Below are 23,471 nucleotides of genomic sequence, written 5' to 3' on the forward strand. Positions count from 1 at the left end.
CCATTGTCCCTCCATAATGCAGGGAACTCTATAAATATCAAGTACTCATTGCAGGGTTATATCTTCTTGCCATCATCTGGATCATACAACTGAACACCTCACAATATCATAATAACAGAAGGAATATTTTTGCTATCTTATTTATCTTTTTTTCTCAGAATGTCTAGAGTCACTGTCCTAGACAGATTTTATTTTGGAAGAGTTCAGTTATGGACATGTCTTGGAACCAGATCATAAGATTGACTGGAATACTCTACACCCTTGCATACAAAAGTATTACTTTGGAGCATTTTGAAGAAGAAATTGTCAAGGAAGAGCAAGAATTCACATCCAGCATACTCTTAGGTGTGCAAATGTCTAAATATGTGCAAAAAGAATGTATTTACTAGCTATTTTGGAATAGTTTCAAAATTATTTGGGAAGGTTCTTCTTATTCTTCATAATCATCAGCAATGGTTATGTGGGAAACTTGACACTTCTTCAAAGAATTTATAAAAGAAAGCAAGGAACAAACAGTTTAATTCAAATACAGAATATTTTATTATTATATTTATGATAATATTAAGAATATATTATTCACAGACACATACTGTCCCCTATCCAAAGTGCTTTGGATCAGAAGTATTTAAGATATCCAGTGTTTGGAATATTTGCATACATATGAGTTACCCAAGTTTAAACACAAAATTAATTTATGTTCCGTATACACCTTATACATGATGCTATAAAATAAGTTAAACACTATAATATAAACAATTTTTGCATGTAATAAGTGGTGACCACTGAGCCATCTGAAAGCAAAGATATTACTACTCCAGCCATCCATGTGGATAATTTTGGATTTTAGAGCATTTCAGATTTTGGATTTTGGGATAGGAGATGCTCGACCTGTACATATAATAAAATATTGTATAATATTAAACACATTTTAACAAAATTAAACATAAAAGTGGTAAAGCAATGTTTAAGGAATAGCACAAAGAGATAATATTGAAAGGTAGATAGATATGTATTGATGTATGTAAAATACAGTGTTCCCTCACTTATCGCGGGGGTTATGCTCCAGGACCACCCGCAATAAGTGAAAACCCATGAAGTAGGGATGCTATATTTATTTTAATATTTATACATTATTTTAGTAGTTATACACTATTTTAAGTCTTCATCAACCAGTCGTGTGTTGATAAATCTCCTCCTTCTCCTCCCGTTGCCGCTTGGTCTCCTTTTCTCTCCCTTTGGCTTCTCCTTCCTCCCTTCCTTAGGCTGTAAATTGTAATTTTTTATGATTTATAATAGTCTTTTAGAATTTATTGAAAAACCGCAAAACAGCAAATCCACGAAAAGTGAACCACGAAGTAGTGAGGGAACACTGTATATGTGTATGTAAAAAGAGAGGGCATAAAGAATAAGATACACACAAAATATTGAATACACACATATATACAGTAGACTCTCAAATAACCAGACCTCAAGCAACCAGAAGCTACATTTATCCAGCATCTACTAATTCCCATAGGTGCTGATTGACTAAGAGTCTAATGTAAATAGCATAAAGAGCAATGCACACATACTTAGAATATATGTATATGCGCTATTCTTTATTATACACACTAGTTAAATCACAAGAATAAGGATTTAGAATGCATCTAGATTTTAGTAGACTCCCCTTCACCGCTTTTGCATCATGTATCTTCTACTTTTCCACTAGCTTTAGTACATATAATTCTTTGTCTCTACTGACAGTAGGGCAATTCACAGCTAGCATACTAAAATGTGCATTGAACAGATAATGGATGTGACACATGACATGTGGTAAGAGCAGATGTATAATAGCTTCAATATGGACTCAGCTCTCTGTTTGACTCACATTTACCAAGATCTGACAGCTTTTCAGTGGCTGAACTACAAAGCTGGGTTCAGTTGCAAGCTGGGTGTGTGCAGAAGCAATTACATTCCCATTTCAATATATGCCACACTGCAGAGATTACTCACCCAAGATGTTCAACATGCCACTTGCCTATTTGAATTGAACCTTAAATGTGTTGCTGAAAAAGTGAAACCAGTGCTTGTCCATAGTATATTTATACATACAGTGTTCCCTCACTTATCGCGGGGGTTATGTTCCAGGAAAATTCGCGAAGTAGGGACACTATATTTATTTTAATATTTATACATTATTTTAGTAGTTATACACTATTTTAAGTCTTTATCAACCAATTGTGGGTTGAAAAAATCGCCTCCTTCTCCTCTCGTTGCCGCTTGGGATCCTTTTCTCTCCCTTCGCCTTCTCCTTCCTCCCTTCCTTAGGCCGCAAATTGTAATTTTTTATGATTTATAATATTCTTTTAGAGTTAATTGAAAAACCATGAAACAGCGAATCCGCAAAAAGTGAACCGCGAAGTAGTGAGGAGACACTGTAATAGCAATGCTCCTTACTATCTATCTACATTAATATGAAGCCCTTTTCATTTTAGCAGGCCTTTGAAAACTCTTTTTTAAAGGGGAAACAGGCTTTGTGTAAGGTACTGGACTTTTATTTGATGTTTTCGGTAGTGTCTGTTTTTACTGGTTGAATTTTTCAAAGGTGATACAGTAGAGTCTCACTTATCCAACACTCGCTTATCCAACGTTCTGGATTATCCAAGCCATTTTTGTAGTCAATGTTTTCAATACATCGTGATGTTTTGGTGCTAAATTCGTAAATACAGTAATTACTACATAGCATTACTGCATATTGAACTACTTTTTCTGTCAGTTGTTGTATAACATGATGTTTTGGTGCTTAATTTGTAAAATCATAACCTAATTTGATGTTTAATAGGCTTTTCCTAAGTGCCTCCTTATTAACCAAGATATTCGCTTATCCAAGCTTCTGCCAGCCCATTTATGTTGGATAAGTGAGACTCTACTGTATTTAGTTACAGTTTGCTGTAAATGTTTTAACTGTGTTGTCGAAGGCTTTCATGGCCGGGATCACAGGGTTGTTGTATGTCTTTCGGGCTGTGTGGCCATGTTCCAGAAGTATTCTCTCCTGACGTTTCGCCCACATGTATGGCAGGCATCCTCAGAGGTTGTGAGGCATGGATAAACTAAGTAAGGAAAGGAAAGAATATATATCTGTGGAGAGTCCAGGGTGTGGCAAGAGTCCTTTGTCATTGGGAAGCCAGCATTAATGTTTCAGTTAATCACCCTAATTAGCATTGGAAAGGTTTTGTCTCTTGCCTGTGGACTTCAATGGCTTCTCTGTGTAGTCTGACATGATAGTTGTTGGAATGGTCCAGCATTTCTGTGTTGTGTTGAAATCCACAAGCATGTGGACAACTTCAACAGAAAGGAAGAAACCATGAAAATGAACAAAATCTGGCTACCAGTATTAAAAAATTCTAAAATCAAAACAGTAGATGGGAACCAACACTCTGAGGGCAGAGGACAGCTAATGACTGAACAAAGGATGCCCCCAGGCAAGAGACAAAACCTTTCCAATGCTAAGTAGGGTGATTAACTGAAACATTAATGCTGGCTTCCCAGTGACAAAGGACTCTTGTCACACCCTGGACTCTCCACAGATATATATTCTTTCCTTTCCTTACTTAGTTTATCCATACCTCACAACCTCTGAGGATGCCTGCCATAGATGTGGGCGAAACGTCAGGAGAGAATACTTCTGGAACATGGCCACACAGCCTGAAAGACATACAACATCTCTTTTAACTGTTTGATGCTGTCATGAGTCCCAAAAGAGGGGAACCATGTGATGATGATGATGATGGTGATGAAGAAGAAGAAGAAGATGATGATGATGATGATGATGATAATAATAGTGATAATAAATCTGAATTTACACTACAGTGTTTCCTTTTTCCAGGACAGCAGTTGATCATGAGCAACTTAATCAAAATAATATTTTATAACATTACATTGAAAAATGAATTTAAATGTGCACAAAACTTGATTTTAATATTAAAACAGAATGAGCTGCTTTGGCTAAAATGAGCATTAAATATATATTTTTTAAAGAACGGTTGCAGACTTCCTTCCTCTGTCATGTTTGCCCTGCAAATGCAGTTCTTTCTAATCTTTTCGGAAGTGAAGGCACAGCTGAAATGCAATGCTTCTCTCCCCCACTTTTGGCTTGTAGGCTAATGTCTATCAGTACGTTTTCATTGCTGACTAATTTGTGACGATTTTCCTCTGATAAACACACATTTTCCATTTTTTATTCCCATGGTGAAGTTGGATGCTTGGATGTAAGTGAAAGTGTGATATAGCAGTTGTGAGAAAACACAGAACTTCCTTCTACTTCCGCAGACTTACAACAGACAAGTAGAGTTCAGTGTGCTTTATCCTGCGTTCTTTGAGGATAAGTGATTGCTGCTGTTTTGCCTTTTGTTTTTGGCCAAAAAATTAAGGAGAAAAGAAACAGACACATAAAACTGGATCTGATCATTCAATTACGTTCCACAAAGGGTCCAGCACAGCTTGACCCAATGGATAGTTTAATCTTATGTCCCATACCTCCTTTAATAAAACAGTAAACATGATCTGAATGCAGCCTACCTTGTACTGATGCTCTACTAAAAAGTATATATGGCGTAGTGGGTGGTTTAAGTCCCTACCATGTATGCAGGTGAATTAGACGATGGAATATTTAGTTAGTTAAATATTTCTGTCCTACCCTTTACAATGGAATCTCAGGGTGGTATACATTATGAACGAAGTGAGGGCATTTAACCCAAATAGGAATTCTGCCGGTGTCAATGAAACTTTCCTTCAGGGCCCTTCCAGATAGTGCCAAAATCCATGCTTTTGCGTGGATTTGTGTCCCCACTAACCCTACATGCCATCCTGATGAAAATTGGGATGGCATGCACTCCCCTCCCCGAACCCTCCCCCTCATTTCCCCCTAAAAATAAAGTAAAACGTATCTGGCCGCCATAAGTTGGCAGAGGATCTGTAAAGCAAACCCAGGAGCAATTCATCCCTAATCTCACTACATTTACTTATTCAGTTACCATGTGATTTATTTATAATTACCTCTCCCTGACTTTGACATATTTTGCACTTTGGCCCAGATCCGTGAATTCATCTCTTGTTTTAACATTTTATTTTGTATGTTGACCTTTTATGACTGTTTTTATTGATGTTGATGTTTTATTGTTGAGTAATTTGTTTTATTGTTTTGCTTTTGCTTTTATATTGTTGTGTCTGGGCAAGGCCCCATGTAAGCCGCCCCGAGTCCCTTTGGGGAGATGGGGCGGGGTATAAGAATAAAGTTTATTATTATTATTATTATTATTATTATTATTATTATTATTATTATTATTATTATTCAATTGTCAGTTCAGGACAGAATATAGCTCCATGCAGGATTCTGGGAGTTATAACTCAAAACTAATTTTTAGAACTACACACTCTGATGGAAAGCTACATCCCTTATGGAGGGATATCAGCTTCATATCATTTTCAAAGTGAAACTGAACTCAGACAATACAGAGGTGTATTAAGTGGCCTAACCTGGGATTAGCAGTGAGTCAACTAGTTCTGGATGATGTTACACTCCCCCCGAAAGATTGTGTTTGCAGCCTGGGACTGCTCCTGAATTTGTCTCTTCAAATGTCAGTCCACTTCAGGAGCAATGGTCAGGAGTGCTTATTATAAACTTCAGATGATCATCAGCTGCACCCCCCCCCCCACAAGAACGGGAAGATCTAAAAGTGATAGCGTGTTCAGTGGTCACCTCAAGGTTGGACATCTTCAATGCACTGCTTTTTGAGCTACCCTTACACCAAGTCTAGAAACTCCAATTAGTTCAACATTTATTATTTATTTATTTACAGTATTTATATTCTACCCTTCTCACCCCGAAGGGGACTCAGGGCGGATCACAGAACATACATATACATCAAACATTCAGTGCCATTTTTATACACAGGCAAGACAGACAATTGTACATAGATAAAGGTAAAGGTTTCCCCTGTTGTTAAGTCCAGTCGTGACCGACTCTGGGGGTTAGTGCTCATCTCCATTTCTAAGCCGAAGAGCCGCCGTTGTCTGTAGACACCTCCAAGGTCATGTGGTCGGCATGACTGCATGGAGCGCCGTTACCTTCCCACCGGAGCGGTACCTATTGATCTACTCACATTTGCATGTGATCTTTTGGTCTGCAAGTTTAGCAGCTCAGCACTTTAACACACTGGACCACCAGGGGCCCCTCAATTGTACATAGAAGGAGGTATATATTACGAACAGCTCTTTGGCATCTAAGAGGCTTGTGCTTGGTTCCGGCCATTGTGTGTGTGTGTGTGTTGGGGGGGGGGGGGGTTGCTGTCGCTCCATCTCCCTGCCGAAGAGCTGTTCGTAACCTTTCTCCTCTTTTGGTCAAATCACTGGCATTTTTAATAACATTTTTCCTTATGGGTACCTTTTAAAATACCTCCCCTGCTTTTAAGTGGTACCAATTTATGTATTCACATTTTTTGCTTTCGAACCACTAGGTTGGCAGGAGCTAGGCTAAAGGCCAGGAGCTCACCTTGACCCAGGCTTCGAACTGTCACCCTTGCATTGAGAAGATTTACCACAGCTGGTGGTTTAACCTGCTGTGCTAAAGCCCAGCCCCAAATCAAGACAGCGGGACTGGTTACGAGAACATATAGGTGTGAGCATATCACATCTATACTAAAACCACTCCACTAGTTGCCAATTAGTTTCTGGGCAAAGTACAAAGTGATTAAGACCTTTAAAGCCTTATATGGTTTGCGTACAGTTGCAAACATCTAATACAGTTTCTCACTTATCCAACATTCACTTATCCAACGTTCTGGATTATCCAACACATTTTTGTAGTCAATGTTTTTAATATATCGTGATATTTTGGTACTAAATTTGTAAATACAGTAATTACTACATAGCATTACTGCGTATTGAACTACGTTTTCTTTCAAATTTGTTGTGTAACATGATGTTTTGGTGCTTAATTTGTAAAATCATAACCTAATTGGACGTTTAATAGGCTTTACCTTAATGCCTCCTTATTATCCAACATATTCGCTTATCCAACATTCTGCCAGCCTGTTTATGTTGGATAAGTGAGACTCTACTGTAATAATAATAATAATAATAATAATAATAATAATAAGAAGAAGAAGAAGAAGAAGAAGAAGAACATCATACAATCATAAGGTTAAGAGACACCCCTAAGGATCATCCAGATCAACTTCCTTCTACCATGCAGGAGGACACAATCCAAGCACCCCTGACAGGTGGCCATCCAGTTTCTACATAATGATGATGATGATGATGATGATGATGATGATGATGATGATGATGATAGAAGCATATAATCCAAGAGTTTGGAGAGACCCCTAAGGGCCATCCAGCCCAACCCTTTCTACTATGCAGCAGGACGCAATCCAAGCATTCACAACACATGGACTATACTATACAATACTACACAGGGACATAGACCCCCCTCTACCCTCACTACTTTCACAGTACACAAACAACCAAATGCATACTAAACTTAAAGACAACCATACAACAGACATTCAATACCACCACTACCTCAACAAGTTCTCACCAACACTACCAGACAACACCACAGCAACGCGTGGCCGGACACAGCTAGTCTATACTAAAACCACTCCACTAGTTGCCAATTAGTTTCTAGGCAAAGTGCAAAGTGGTTAAGACCTTTAAAGCCTTATATGGTTTGCGTACAGTTGCAAACATCTAATAATTCATGTTCCACCTGTGGGTTTGGTGTATTAATACATACCATCATGCAACTTAATGTACATGAGATTCAGAAGGGATTGATATCTACCACACCATAGACTTAGTGCACATCTGCACCAACCATTTAATGCTGTTCAAAATGACTTCAGACTCCAGCAGCTACAAAACACACATTGCCAAAGTGTGCTGTAGCATGAATTAAAGGGTTTAAAGTACATAAAGTTTGATTCAACCTCTTAATGCACTTCACAGAGTGCCCAGTGTAAACCACTTCACATAGCGAAATTGGCTCTGCAGAATATGAAGCAAATTGTAGACAACTGCCTGCAATGGATTGTGTTTTAATGTTGGGCAGGAGGATGGGCTGTTGAAAAACACCCAAGGGCATAGTTAGGCAGCAGGGGGCTAATGGATCCCCTGGGACAGATAATTGATTAATTCCACTGCTAAATGTCACTTACTCCCCCCCCTCCGCTTCTTATGCCTCCAGGCTGCTGAAGCACATCTTGTCCTGAAAAAGGGGGAAAAATTCTGCAGATTCTGGAACCTGTTTGAGAACCTATTCAAAACATGTCAATCTAATCATCTGTACAGGGAAACTGGTTTCTCCCAAACAAGTTCCAAACTGACCTAGGTGGTCAATGTAGATGTGCCCTTAATTCTTCTTAGCAACAGAGTTGTCCACATAGCTCCATACAAAAGTGACTTTACTTCACATACTTATCAGCATCCCCATAAGCCATTAAAGCACTATTAGTAATGCACGTAGATTTCTGGTTGTTGCTGTTTGAACTCTCATATACTTGCAAATCAACCTAAAACTGCTGAAGAGTTATATTTTGTCTGAGAATAAACCACACCTAAAGTCAGTGGGATATTGTTTCCTTGTTTGAAGAATGTTCCAAATAATAGCTTGATTGCCCAATGTATATCTAATGGATTAGCAAAGTTACCAAGTGGTATCTTATTTCTGGCTGTTTCTGATGAAATGCTATCCTTTTGAAAGCATACTTGATGTACTAGTTCCATGACCTTTACTTGGAGAATAATGAATACATATACATAAGCATGCCTCAGCTGCTGTCTCATAGTCACATACTTCAGTATATCATAGGTTCATGTCCTCTCTGTTTAGCTTAGAGGTAGGAATTGTGTGGCCCACCAGTCCTAACCAAAATATTCTGGGTGCCGCAGTTCATCAGAACCTGAAGCACAACACAGTTTACACCCCGAATCCTGTGTTCAATTCAAGGTGGATTACTAGGATTAATGGATTAATGTTGAGAACTTTAGAACGGACACAATTTACCGTATATACTCAAAGATAAGCCGAGTTTTTCAGCCCTTATTTATGAGTTGAAAAAGCCTCCCTCGGCTTATAATCGGGTTAAGGTCAAGGCCAGCAATAGAGGCTACAGGCTATTGCTTGCAATATGTGATCTATTTCTTTCTTCTACTTATCCGTGTGTTTTCTTTTGCAAAGCCTCCTTCGCTCTTAATCAAGGGAATGTTTTGATAACGACACCCTTGCAAGTCAGGAAGAAGAAAAATATATATTCATTAATCTCATGAAAGCATTTTCCCCTGAAAGATTTATTGAACTCTCCTACAGATATATAGGCATTAACCCCTTGTAAGCTTTTGCCATCTCTATGTACCTTTATATGTGTATCTATATACATTAATCTTATATATGAATTTCCCCTCATACGTTTGCAGATCTTTGCAAATCCTTTATACATATAGATCCATGTACCTGTGTATCTGTAGCCATACATACACATTATTTTTATATATGTTTGCAAGTCTCTGCAAATATCTATATAAAGAGAGATGTCTGGATAGATATGAATATATTCTTACCTACCTATATATAGGGCTTGGAAATATTCAGGGCCGGCCGGAGATATTTTTTAATGGGAAGCGGGGGTCCTGAAAAGCGCCCCCGCCACCGGCCCCGCCTCCCGCGCCCTGGCCCCGCCCAGCGTGCCCTGGCCCCGCCTCCCACGCAGCGTGGGAGGCGGGGCCAGGGCACGCTGGGCGGGGGGGCGGGGCCAGAGCTGGCTCCGCCTCCCACGCTACTCCCGCTCGCCCGTCTGGCCTTTTCTAGCAGGCCAGAAAGCAGCGGAGGTCCCTCCAGGCCGCAATCGGGAGTAGCGTGGGAGGCGGAGCCAGTTCTGACGCCGCTCCCCCCCCGCCCAGCGTGCCTTGGCCCCGCCTCCCACGCAGCGTGGGAGGCGGGGCCAGGGCACGCTGGGCGGGGGGGCGGCGCCAGAGCTGGCCCCGCCTCCCACGCTACTCCCGCTCGCCCGTCTGGCCTTTTCTAGCAGGCCAGAAAGCAGCGGAGGTCCCTGTAGGCCGCGATTGCGGCCTGGAGGGACCTCCGCTGCTTTCTGGCCAGCTAGAAAAGGCCAGACGGGCCAGGGCGCACTGGGCGGGAGGCGGGGCACCGTCAGGGCCTCCCGCCCAGCCTGACGGCGCCCCCCCGGGCCTGCGCCCGAGGCGGCGGCGTCAGGTGCCTCAATAGTGGGGCCGGCCCTGGAAATATTACAAGGGGAAAATGAACACACAAAGACATATCTAGATAGATTTGTATATGTATATATATGTGTGTGTGTGTGTGTGTGTGTGTGTGTGTATATATATATATATATATATATATATATATATATATATACATACATACATAGCTTGCAAATATTGTAGGGGAAATGCACACACACAGAGGGGATTTGCAAACGTTTCAGGGGGAAATGCATATGTGAAATTAGTGTCTATAATTATAGATCTATATCTAGCTCTGCATTGTTTATATAAGCATTGAAAGTTTGCCTGTTACTATGTTGGAAGCTGGCCTGAGTCCCCCTGGGGAGATGGGGTGGGATCCAAATGAAGTTTTATTATTATTATTATTATTATTATTATTATTATTATTATTATTATTATTAGGTTATTGTTGATACCATATTGTTTTTGTTGCCCCTACTTTTCCACTTATAGAGCTAGTTTACTGTTTTTCTTTGAAATACGGTAAATATTCAAAAACATTTAACCTACTGATGCCTCGATTAATGAAATTTTATTGGTATCTATTTTTATTTTGAAATTTACCCATAGCTGCTGTATTTCCCACCCTCGGCTTATACTCGAGTCAATAAGTTATCCCAGTTTTTTGTGGTAAAATTAGGTGCCTCGGCTTATATTCAGGTCGGGTTATACTCGAGTATATACGGTAAATCCAATAATTAATAACATGCCAAGAATACCTTCCAAGAGAAAACCACTTGCCTTAAAGGGATTAAAACTCATCTCCCGGTGACATCATTTACCTTGCTTTTCATTCTTGCTTCTGCTGGCAAGAGAATCTGGCATTCAAGTCGGGACTACACCCGTCACTTCATTGTGCCGCACCTTTTGTTATTGTTAACTTGACCTTTTTACATCTGACTGATTACTACTTCTTTTGACTGGAAGGGTGGGGAGAATTATTTATTTCCTTTACCTCCTTCTTCCTCTTCATCTTCACATTTAGTCTCTGAAGCATGGTCAACCCTGCTGGGAAGAAAGGGGAAGAGTGTTTTTTAAGCGCCAAAGATATTTGTGCATGATTCAGTATTCAGGCATGATGGAAATGGGCAAAACATTTTGCAGGGAAATATGCTTGCTGCAAGCTGCAAAATCAGTTGCACATGGTTTTGCTTTGTAAACATAAAGTAGAGCATGAAAAAGGTTATGGGAGATTGCAGTCACTCATTTATCGTATCAGCATTAAGTCTGGTTAGCTTCTGAGTATGGAATGTGAGATGAACAATGCCTTGCACAAAACCTGCAGCTGTCCTAAACATGACAATAGGAGTTGAATTAGGAAATTTCCTATTGGAAAGGGTTGTACATCCCCCCCCACAACATGTAGACTGGAAGCAGGGCCGTAGCCAAAAAAAAATTCGGGGGCGGTTTGAAATTAAATTTTAGCAAATCATGAAGAGTAGTTCCATAATGCAAAATAATTTAGAAATCAGTCACCATCGATAAGCTTCAGTGGATACTCAAGACAGGTAAACTTCAGTGGACACTCATGGGGATTTGGTTAACCTGTTAAAATTAATGTCTATGTATGTCTATGTGTTAAATGTTTTGATACGGCCGATGGGCAAATCAATAAAAGGTGATTTGATTTGATTAATAATAATAATAATAGTTAATAATTCATGAGCTATGGCTCTAGAATGGGACCCTGAAGAAGGAGACAGAAGGCCTGATCCTTGCAGCCCAGGAGCAAGCCATCAGAACAAATGCAATTAAGGCCAAGATCGAAAAATCAGCTGATGACCCAAAATGCAGACTGTGCAAGGAAACCAATGAAACCATTGATCATATCCTCAGCTGCTGTAAGAAAATTGCACAGACAGACTACAAACAGAGGCACAACTATGTGGCAAAAATGATTCATTGGTACTTATGCCTCAAGTACCACCTCCCAGCAGTAAAGAACTGGTGGGATCACAAACCTGCAAAAGTATTGGAAAATGAGCACGCAAAGATACTGTGGGACTTCCGAATCCAGACTGACAAAGTTCTGGAACACAACACACCAGACATCACAGTTGTGGAAAAGAAAAAGGTTTGGATCATTGATGTCGCCATCCCAGGTGACAGTTGCATTGACGAAAAACAACAGGAAAAACTCAGCCGCTATCAGGACCTCAAGATTGAACTTCAAAGACTCTGGCAGAAACCAGTGCATGTGGTCCCGGTAATGATGGGTACACTGGGTGCTGTGCCAAAAGATCTCAGCCGGCATTTGGAAACAATAGACATTGAGAAAATTACGATCTGCCAACTGCAAAAGGCCACCCTACTGGGATCTGCACGCATCATCCAAAAATACATAACACAGTCCTAGACACTTAGGAAGTGTTCGACTTGTGATTTTGTGATACGAAATCCAGTATGTCTATCTTGTTTGCTGTGTCATACAACAACAACAACAACAACAACAACAACAACAACAATAATAATAATAATAATAATAACAACAATAATATATTTTTCTATCCTGCCACCATCTCCCCGAAGGGACTTGAGGCAACTAACATGGGTCCAAGCCCAAAACAAGAACAAAATATGACAGTTCATAAGTAAACCAGGTTTTTTTTTCAAAACCTGAAAAATGCGGGGGAGGTTGAACCCCTAACCCCTCCCCCCCTTGGCTACAGCTCTGACTGGAAGGCAGAAACAGTGCGGTGGTATATTAGGCCAGTGGCATATATTTAGCAAAGATGCTCATTTTTTTAAAGCAGCAATTCCCTTTTGTGAGCTGTTTTGGCAAACATTTCAGCAGGTGGAATGTGCAGTGTTGATTCAGCACATATTTCCATATGCTAAGCAAATACAGAGATTCAACCTCTAAGCTGTTATTAAATTCTCTTTTTCTTCTGCCTCCATCTCTGTCTTAAAAACTACTTCAGATTCCATACGAAACGACTCACCGCAGGACTGATGGCATCGAGGCAGTGTTACAGTGTGCCACCAGCTGAGAAAACAAATTTGAGAAAGAGAGAGTACACTCAAGTTTATAAACCCGAGAAAGGGAGCTCTTCCCCACAGCCCCACTCCTTTGTCTCACCTATTCAGAAATTTCCCTGGAGATGTGTGGCACAGCGGCGTAGAAGTTGTTAGACGTGGAAATGAAAGAACGTTGCATATAGAAGGAAAGGAGAAAAGCACAATGTTCCTAATCTGAATTTTAAAAAATATCCAGAAGCATAATGAAAAGTATCAGAAGTAATACCGTAGAGACTGAGGTGGACCAAGCATATAGGCCTGTTTATGTCCATCTACAATCTGAATATTTATTAATGTCTCACTCCCATCTGGAACGGAAGCAAAGATATAAATACAGCTGCCTTGGCTAAGTGTAATTGAGAAGAATGAAACGAAAGAAAAGTGGAATGCCAGGGAAACATGGAAGAAGAACTCAGTCTCCGAAACAGCGTGGTTAAAAAAACCCTAGAATGTGGCTCTCCTGCCTCTTAGGTATTTTTGATCCATAAAAGAAAATTTGATTTTAATTATTGACCCATTTTGGCTCAAGCTATTATTGAGCTATAAAATCCAGACTAGGGAGTCGTTGGTTTGAAATGAATTTCACTAATTTTGTAGGGTTTTTAACAATACTGTACTTTGCTGTAGAGCATTTTAAAGTTTTCTGGAAAGCTAAAAAAATACCTACTTGCTTTTGAGAAAATATTTTTTCTTTTTTAACTGAATCTCATTCTTTCCTGTCCTATGGAGAGCTATGCTGCAATAAAATCAACATTTGAAAGCATACATTGCATCTTGAAATTGGAACGTGGCAATAATATCAGACCATACTAGTAGGAATAAAACTTCAGAAGGAAGCAAGTCTCTGTCTCATAGTTCGTTTACTATTTATTTACTATATTTATACCCCGCCCTTCTCATCCTGGAGGGGACTCAGAGCGGCTTACAAGGAGGCAACAATTTGATGCCGCATAAACAGATATACAGATAAAATAAACATATACATTAAAACCAAATGTTAAAAACATCTCAACATTAATTGGAACTAACACACATTGAATGAGCTCCAGCTGTATCTCCCATATGAAGCATTTTGTTATACTAAAATCCCCACAACATACCTACTAGGAATGACTAAAAAATCACTATACTTCAAGGACATTTTTAAGAAACTTCATTAATTTGGAGCCTGGAATTCTTCTGTAGTGAGACTGATCCACGCTGTCCCAGTTAATAAAATGAACAGAATCTCCACAAAAATGCAGGAAGGCTGAGCTATTGTATCATATTTTAAAGTATAAGACCATTCAATCCCAAGTTCAAAACTAAAAATATATATATGAGATTATTGCAGTCTTTTAGGCAGAACTAAAACCTCTTTTTGTATTCCCATAATCACCCATGACCATGCCTTCTAGGAGAATCTGAGAGCTGTAGTCCAAAGGAAATTCCCCTAAACTTTGTATTTGGGCTAGTTTCTGTTTCTCAGCCTGACCAGCCTTACAGAATTGTTTTGAGGCTAAAGTGCAACTGTGAGCTCATTGGAGGAAAACAGAATATAAATAATAACATAATAAAATGTAGAAAAATAGAAGTGGAAAAATATTCATATAGGCATTCCAGAGCAGTACATTCGGATTACAATATGCCATCATTAGAGAATAGAAAAGAAGATATCTTAACACGAATTTGCTGCCAGAAAACGAATGAAACCATAGTTATTCAAGGGCACCTGAGACATAATTTCTGATTGTCTGTGCTTGAGACCCTGAATAGCCCTTGAAAATGTATTTATTTATTGTGTTTATATACCACTTTTCTCACCCCTGGGGGGACTCAAAGAGGTTCACAACATAATCCATGGCAAAATTCAATGCCTTACATGTATAAAACATCACATATCAAATTAACCAGATATAACAATAGATTAAAACCATTTAAACTTTAAAGCTATAAATAACAATGACAAATGCAACATAAAACATTTAAGTCTTGCATCGATCTCAAAGTTATCTTAACTCTTTCCATATTTTAATACTCCTGTCATTCACTGAATGCCTTCTTGAACAACCAGGTCTTAGGTTGTTTCCTAAATGCTATTAGGGAGGGGTGGATCTAATCTCAATGGGAAAGTAATTCCACAACTGAGGGGCCAACACAAAATAATATATAGTAGATTTTTTAGTGTATCTATGCACAATAATTATAACCAAATATGGACTGAAGCGCCATGATATAGCCTCTTTTAATGGCCATGCTTTTTTACTCTGTTGAAGGTGTGTTGTTGATCTGCTATGATTGTTATGTATTTTATATTGTTGTATTTATATTGTTGTATTTATATTGTTGTGTTTATATTGTTGGCAAAGTGTGTTAAAGCACTAAGCTGCTGAACTTGCAGACCGAAAGGTCCCAGGTTCAAATCCCAGGAGCGGAGTGAGTGCCCACTGTTAGCTCCAGCTTCTGCCAACCTTGCAGTTCGAAAACATGCCAATGTGAGTAGATCAATAGGTACCGCTCCGGCAGGAAGGTAACGGCGCTCCATGCAGTCATGCCGACCACATGACCTTGGAGGTGTCTATGGACAACGCTGGCTCTTCGGCTTAGAAATGGAGATGAGCACCAACCCCCCAAAGTCAGACATGACTGGACTTAACATCAGGGGAAACCTTTACCTTTTACTTTACTATTTTATTGTATGTTGTTGGGCTTGGCCACATGTGAGCCGCCCCGAGTCACTTCAGGGAGATGGGGCGGGATATAAAAATACAGTAAATGTATTATTATTATTATTATTATTATTATTATTATTATTATTATTATTATTTTCTTCAATATCTATTAATGTTCCTGCAGCCTTCCGCCCTCTACCATGAAAAGCAATAAGAAACCAGAAAACATATATAACCCACATGATTACTTACTAACGGAACAGAAGCTTTTACATCTTGAACTGATCTCTGATTTTTTTATAACAGAAAAGTATGTTTTCTTTAAGAACTAAAATGTAATGAGACTACTGCGCACAATACAGTGCAGATAACAAAAGCAGAAAGGTTTCTCTTTCGTACTTGACACACTAAATCCAACAGCACCCTCTCATGTCCATTAAGGCAAACGGAAATCTTAGGACAATAATTTCTTCAGACAGCATGACATAACCCAGACACCAAATATCATTCTAATTACAGCCAATTTGCAGTTCTGTAGGTACATGCATTGCGACAGACTAAGTGTACAAAATTCTGACCATTTATTTGAGAAATCATAATAATGACATAAAATGTTTCAGGCTACCCAGGAAGGTAATTAAGGCTGAAACTTTAGTTAATCTGTTATAAAAGAGTTCACAGACTCCCGAAAATAAAAAAGAAGGACCATTATATCTTAGGGACCGCCTCATTCCTTTTTTTCCATCAGTGGTCACCTCGATCCTCCCAGGAAAACCTCCTATACGTACTGGGCCCTAGGGAGGTACACCTGGAAGCTACAAGGCGTAGAGCCTTTTCGACCTATGCTCCAATCCTGTGGAACTCATTGCCTCCATATGTTAGAGCAATGTTGGAATTGTAACCTTTTGTAAAAGCGCTCAAGACTTGGCTGTTTGGTTGTGCATTTAAGTAAATCAGATCTAATTTGCCAAATAGTCACTGTTGAATGTTTTTATGTTGAATGTTTTTATATTGTGGAATGATTTTTTAAATTGTAAGTCGCTCGGAGCATTCTGGTGGAGAGCGACTAATTAAGAAATAAAATGAAGTGAAGATAATGTGTCTTACCTTAGAGTCATCAAATACTCCTTGATTGTTCAGAGAAAAATATACAGTAGAGTCTCACTTATCCAAGACTCGCTTATCCAACGTTCTGGATTACCCAATGCATTTTTGTAGTCAATGTTTTCAATACATCATGATATTTTGGTGCTAAATTCGTAAATACAGTAATTACTACATAGCATTACTGTGTATTGAACTACTTTTTCTGTCAAATTTGTTGAATAACATGATGTTTTGGTGCTTAATTTGAAAAGGTAAAAGGTAAAGGTAAACGTTTCCCCTGACATTAAGTCCAGTCATGTCTGACTCTGGGGGTTGGTGCTCATCTCCATTTCTAAGCTGAAGAGCCGGCATTGTCCGTAGACACCTCCAAGGTCATGTGGCCGGCATGACTGCATGGAGCGCCGTTACCTTCCTGCCGGAGTGGTACCTATTGATCTACTCACATTTGTATGTTTTCGAACTGCTAGGTTGGCAGGAGCTGGAGCTAACAGTGGGTGCTCAAGCCACTCCCGGGATTTGAACCTGGGACCTTTCGATCTGCAAGTTCAGCAGCTCAGCGCTTTAACGCACTTCTCCACCGGGGCTCCTTAATTTGTAAAATCATAACCTAATTTGATGTTTAATAGGCTTTTTCTTAATCTCTCCTTATTATCCAACATATTCGCTTATCCAACATTCTGCCAGCCCGTTTACGTTGGATAAGTGAGACTCTACTGTACTTCTTAAATGTCTTGCAGGACAGTCATTTACCAATATTCATCTTCTTTCCTCACAGATTCTATACAGAAAGCTGAAAATAGTTAGTGAGTTGTTGAAGGCTTTCATGGCCGGACTCACTGTGTTGATTCTGAAACATGTATGGCCATGTTCCAGAAGCATTCTCTCCTGATGTTTTGCCCACATCTATGGCAGGCATCCTCAGAGGTACAGAGGTTGCTCCTGCCTCTTCCACCTGCTTCCAAGAATGATATTCAATGTGACAGCAGGACACCTGTTGCAATTCCCTCTCATGCCTGAGGGCCCTTCTTCATTGCCCCAAAGCCCAGGAGCAGGGGTCCCCAAACTAAGGCCCGGGGGCCAGATGCGGCCCTCTGAGCTCATTTACCTGGCCCCTGCCCTCAGTTTTATAATATAATATATTGTATATACATATAATATTGATAATAATATTATAATGTAATACAATATAACACTAATAATAATACCATATAATAATATTAATTATATACTCTATATTACATTCGTATAATATTACTAATAATATTACAGTATAGTGGTATAGTTCAATATAGTAATATATAATGCTAATATTGTGCTATGCTAATAATATAATATATTGTATGTACATATAATTTGTAAGCCACTCTAAGTCCCCTTTGGGGTGAGAAGGGTGTGATACAAATATAGTAAATAAATGCAGTAAATAAATAAATAATAAATAAATACATTTTAGACTTAGGCTCGCCCAAAGTCTGAAATGACTTGAAGGCACACAACAACAACAACAACAACAACAACAACCCTAATTAACTTGACTATCTCATTGGCCAGAAGCAGGAGCACACTTCCCATTGAAATCCTGATAAATGTATGTTGGTTAAAATTATTTTTATTTTTAAATATTGTATTGCTCTTTCATTGTTGTTGTTGTTGTTGTTGTTGTTGTTGTTGTTTTTGCACTACAAATAAGACATGTGCAGTGTGCATCGGAATGTATTTGTTTTGTTTTTTTTAAATGAAAATCCGGCCCCTCAACAGTCTGAAGGATTGTGGACTGGCCCTCGGCTTAAAAAGTTTGAGGACCCCTGCCCAGGAGGAACTGGGTTATTGCTGTTCCCAACCCCAACCCAAACCCTGGGCTTTCCCTCGGGGGGTAGCTAAATGCCATCCTTGAACATCCCAGGATAATATTCAGGCTCCCTACAATCCCCCATTTTCCTCTCAAAAATTTACCCAATGGGCCTGCCAGCAGCCCCTCTGGAGAGTTCTCCTGACACGTGAAAATGATGCATGGGTGCCATCCTGCTCCTTTGGGGTGCAGGAGCCCGAAGAACTGGGATGGCTGTGGGGACTGACCCACGGGACTACAGAAGCAGTCCCGGGAGTCAATCTCCACAGGAAAGGCAATTTTAATCAAGACACACATAAGAAGTATTTTCCTTATATATAAGATAAAAAAGATAATGTTTATGAAAAGAAAAAAATGAAAAAGAAAGGGAAACAAAAATGGGAGACTGAAGAGACAAAAGGACTGAAGAGAAAAGTGAGCAGCCAGCTGCAGCCAGCTGCAACAAATCACTCTGACCAAGAGGTCATGAGTTCGAGGCCAGCTCGAAGCCTATGTTTGTCTTGTCTTTGTTCTATGTTAAAGGCATTGAATGTTTGCCTTATATGTGTAATGTGATCCGCCCTGAGTCCTCTTCGGGGTGAGAAGGGCGGAATATAAATACTGTAAATAAATAAATAAATAAAAGAAAAAAAAACCAAAACAAAAACTATAACACAAACACAGGAGTTTATTGACTTCCATCTACTTCATGGTGATATATGGGTCTTTCAGAGTCCTTATACACTTTTCATTGTCTCTTCCTGCATCCCCTTCCTTCATTAGTCTCACTTATCCAAGCTTCACTTATCCAATGTTCTGTATTATCCAAGGCAGTCTGCCTTTTAGTAGTCAATGTTGCAATGTTTTGATGCTAAATTCGTAAATACAGTGATTATTACATAACATTAATACGTATTGAACTGCTTTTTCTGTCAATATGTTGTAAAACATGATTTTTGGTGCTTAATTTGTAAAATCATAATGTAATTTTATGTTTAATAGGCCTTTGTCTTAATCCCTCCTTATTATCCAACATTTTCGATTATCCAATGTTCTGCCGGCCCATTTATCTTGGATAAGTGAGACTCTACTGTACTGAACTTGCAGACCGAAAGGTCCCAGGTTCAAACCCCGGGAACGGCGGGAGCGGCCACTGTTAGCTCCAGGTCCTGCCAACTTAGCAGTTCGAAAACATGCCAATGTGAGTAGATCAATAGGTATCACTCCAGCTGGAAGGTAACGGTGCTCCATGCAGTCATACCGGCCACATGACCTTGGAGGTGTCTACAGACAACACCAGCTCTTTGGCTTAGAAATGGAGATGAGCACCAAGCCCCAGAGTCAGACATGACTGGACTTAACATCAGGGGAAACCTTTACCTTTATCTTACTGTACTTAGAAAACAACAATTTTTCTTCTATTCTCCTTCTTTCTTATTCATATTACTATTTTCATCTTTTCCTTTTTAAAAATAGTATTTGAACATCTGCCAATCTGTTTGACTTTTTGCTCTTCCTTGATTTGTTGATGTCAAGTGTGCCAGCCTGTCCATGTTCATAATTTCCATTATTTTCAGTATCCATTGATCAATCGCCGGTATTTCTTTGTTTCCCCAATGTCTAGCATAAACTACCCTCACCGCTGTTACCATATAATTGAACAATCTCTCTTTATTCTTTTCTTTTTCTATATCTAACATTCCCTAAAGGAGATATTTAGGTTCCATTTTAATCTTTATTTGCAAAATTTTCTGTATTCTATCATGGATTTTCCTCCAAAATTTCTTCACATTTTCGCACGACCACCAGGAATGGTAGAACGTGCCTACCTGTTCCCCACATTTCCAACATTCGTTTGACGTATTTGACAACTTGACAATCTTTGTGGTGTGATGTACCACTCTTAATGGGTTTTCATAGCCAAACGATGATTCAAACCATGATAGTCCAGTGTTATTGTTCAACACTGAAAGCACTAAACTATGGAGGCTTCCTTTTTCTTCAAATACTTCTCCTGAAGTACAGTACTATACATTTTCTTAGTGTGCTGCATGTACTGTTCATGTTTTGATATCAAACCTAATAGTTCAATGCTTTATACTTATTATTTATAAATTACTGTATATACTCAAGTATAAGCCTAGTTTTTCAGCCCTTTTTTAGGGCTGAAAAAGCTCCCCTCGGCTTATACTCGAGTGAGGGTCCTGGCCGGCTTATACTTGAGTATATAGGTATTCAGAGTTGGACAGTCTTATCTTATTAAAGTCTTATTATTATTATTATCTTAAATTACAGTTTTATATAAATATTCAAAAACATTTAACCTACTGATGCCTCAAATAATGCAATTTTATTAATATCTATTTTTATTTTTGAATTTGTCCTGTAGCTGCTGCATTTCCTACCCTCGTCTTATACTCAAGTCAATACGTTTTCCCAGTTTTTGTGGTAAAATTAGGTACCTTGGCTTATATTCGGGTCGGCTTATACTCGAGTATATACGATATATGTTTTTTGTGCTTTCAATGAACAGCTAACAAACTGCCAATCTTTTTTATTTTCCAAAGGGTTACGAAGCAATGAAGAGTCTTGTGGTAGCTCAATGACTAACCATTTTATTGTGGAAAAAAAAAAACTTCCATGGGCTGTAGTCTATTTAATCAGAGGTTGGAAAATTGCTCTACAGGACTAATTGGTTGCACATATAGTTCCAAAGCTTCAAAGTAATACATTGGCATTGTAGGCACCCTAAAAATTAACACTTTCACATTTCTCAAAAGCAATTATTTTTCCCCGAAGTTATTTTCCCTCTAGAGTCACTAGAATGTTACAAGCCCCTGGTCTGTAGCACAAAACACATCTACGTTGCTGAAGGCAAAATTAAAAATATACATATACAGAGTAAAGACTTTTATATTTATTTATTTACTTTTCTATTCTGCTTTTCTTTACCCCAAAGGGGACTCAAAACGGCTTACAAACATTAAAATGCATCTTAACAAAATCAACAATCTAAAACATGAGCAATTAAAACACATATCAATCAATTAAACAGATTAAATCCAAATAAAATGCTGAGTCCTGATTAAAACATTGTCCATAAGATTTACAAGAAAATGGCATAACGTTATACCCCAAATCTCCCAAAACAATTGGCAGAATCACTAGTTTGAAATTTGTTCTTCTCTTTCAGTTCCCCAGTCACAGAAGGAAAAGGAATCCAATGTCATGAATTAAAAATGAAAACAGGGACAATCAAGAAAGAAACTCCATTTGTTTCAAAGCACATTCTTTGTACCAGCTTCAATCCACACAGAAGGAAGGTAAATCAAATCACAAAAGCACTCCATATTCATGCCTGAGTGGCAGGAGCAAAAGCAGCAACTACAGCAACAACACCAGAACAATCTGTGCAGTTTTATCCAGATTCACAAGAGGAAAATGCCTCTGACGGGTGCATGCTATTCACTGTCCTTTCTGTGATCCACTAGCCTTAAGGAACACTGCTGCTGCTCTTTGAGTCTCTTCATCGGCCTCTTGGTCCAGAACCCTCTATTCACTTCTTTCTACATTCAACTCCTGGTCTTGTTCTCCCGGTTTCTTCATTTGTTCTCTCTCCACTGTTGTCCTCTACCATCCTCTGTGCATCATTGTTGCATTAGCATCAACAATGAATCATAAGGGAATAGCGGAATGCAAAACATGAGCCAGCATTTGAAACGTGCAATGTTCCTCCCCATCATTAACTGAGTCCTCACTCTCCCAGAATTATATAAATAATGTTTAAAGATTACTGTTATATCACAGGCAGTGTTTAAGTTTGATCTTAAGTTATAGTCTTAATATAGTGGTTATGAAAAAGTGATAAATTACAAGTAGGCATTGTTGTGAGTATAGTAGACTGGCATATTAGATGCGGGACTGTTCAATTCTTGTATAATCTGGAAGTTAATCATAGAAATGTGCTGGAGACCGAGGACAGTTTCACACAGCGGAAAAGTCCACGCTGACCCGGATTTTAAAACCCGGGTTAGGGCGAACTGAAATTCATACACCAGCCCCCAAAGTCCACACTTTCTGTGAAGAGTGTCTAGATGTCCTCCTGGTACCTTCCAGGAGAACACTAAGACACCCGAACCCCTCTCCAGAAAGAGCTTTAAAAATAAAATAACTTACTTGGCCAACATTAAACAACTGCTGGAGCTCTCCTGCACATAGAAATGATGTGCCACAAGAAAGGGGAGGCCAGGAGTGATTTTCCTCCTCCCCCTTCTCCTGGCGCATCATTTCTCCATGCCAGGAGAGCTTCGGCAGCAGGGAAATGCCAGCTGAGTAAGTTATTTTATTTTAAAAGCTCTTTCTGGGGGTTATGAGGAGGGAGTTAGAGCCATCTTGGATATTCCGGACTGAACCAGTCCGGAAAACCTGAGAGTGCTGTCCAGGACTTCTGAGGGGGCAGTCCAGACACCAGCCATACCCAGTTAGATACAAGTCTTCCAGGAAGACTCGGACCTAATCCAGTATCAAATTACCGTATATACTTGAAGATAAGCTGAGTTTTTCAGCCCTTATTTATGAGCTGAAAA

General features: G+C 39.2%; 1 long non-coding RNA gene across 3 annotated transcripts in view; it reads left to right on the top strand.

Moving 5' to 3' along the window:
• Positions 1-23,471, top strand: part of LOC134298221 (uncharacterized) — a 110,594-nt gene that overhangs the window by 68,862 nt on the left and 18,261 nt on the right. The window contains exon 2 of one of the 3 annotated variants that reach the window (XR_010005177.1): positions 22,079-22,208. The exons of 1 other annotated variant lie outside the window; for it this stretch is intronic. This is a non-coding gene — a long non-coding RNA (uncharacterized LOC134298221). Of the gene's footprint in view, positions 1-18,351; positions 22,209-23,471 lie in introns of those variants that run through there. One more of the 3 variants, XR_010005176.1, reaches the window with a different exon arrangement.

The sequence above is a fragment of the Anolis carolinensis genome, chromosome 4 (assembly GCF_035594765.1).
Source record: "Anolis carolinensis isolate JA03-04 chromosome 4, rAnoCar3.1.pri, whole genome shotgun sequence".
In the NCBI taxonomy this organism is placed as follows: Eukaryota; Metazoa; Chordata; class Lepidosauria; order Squamata; family Dactyloidae; genus Anolis; species Anolis carolinensis.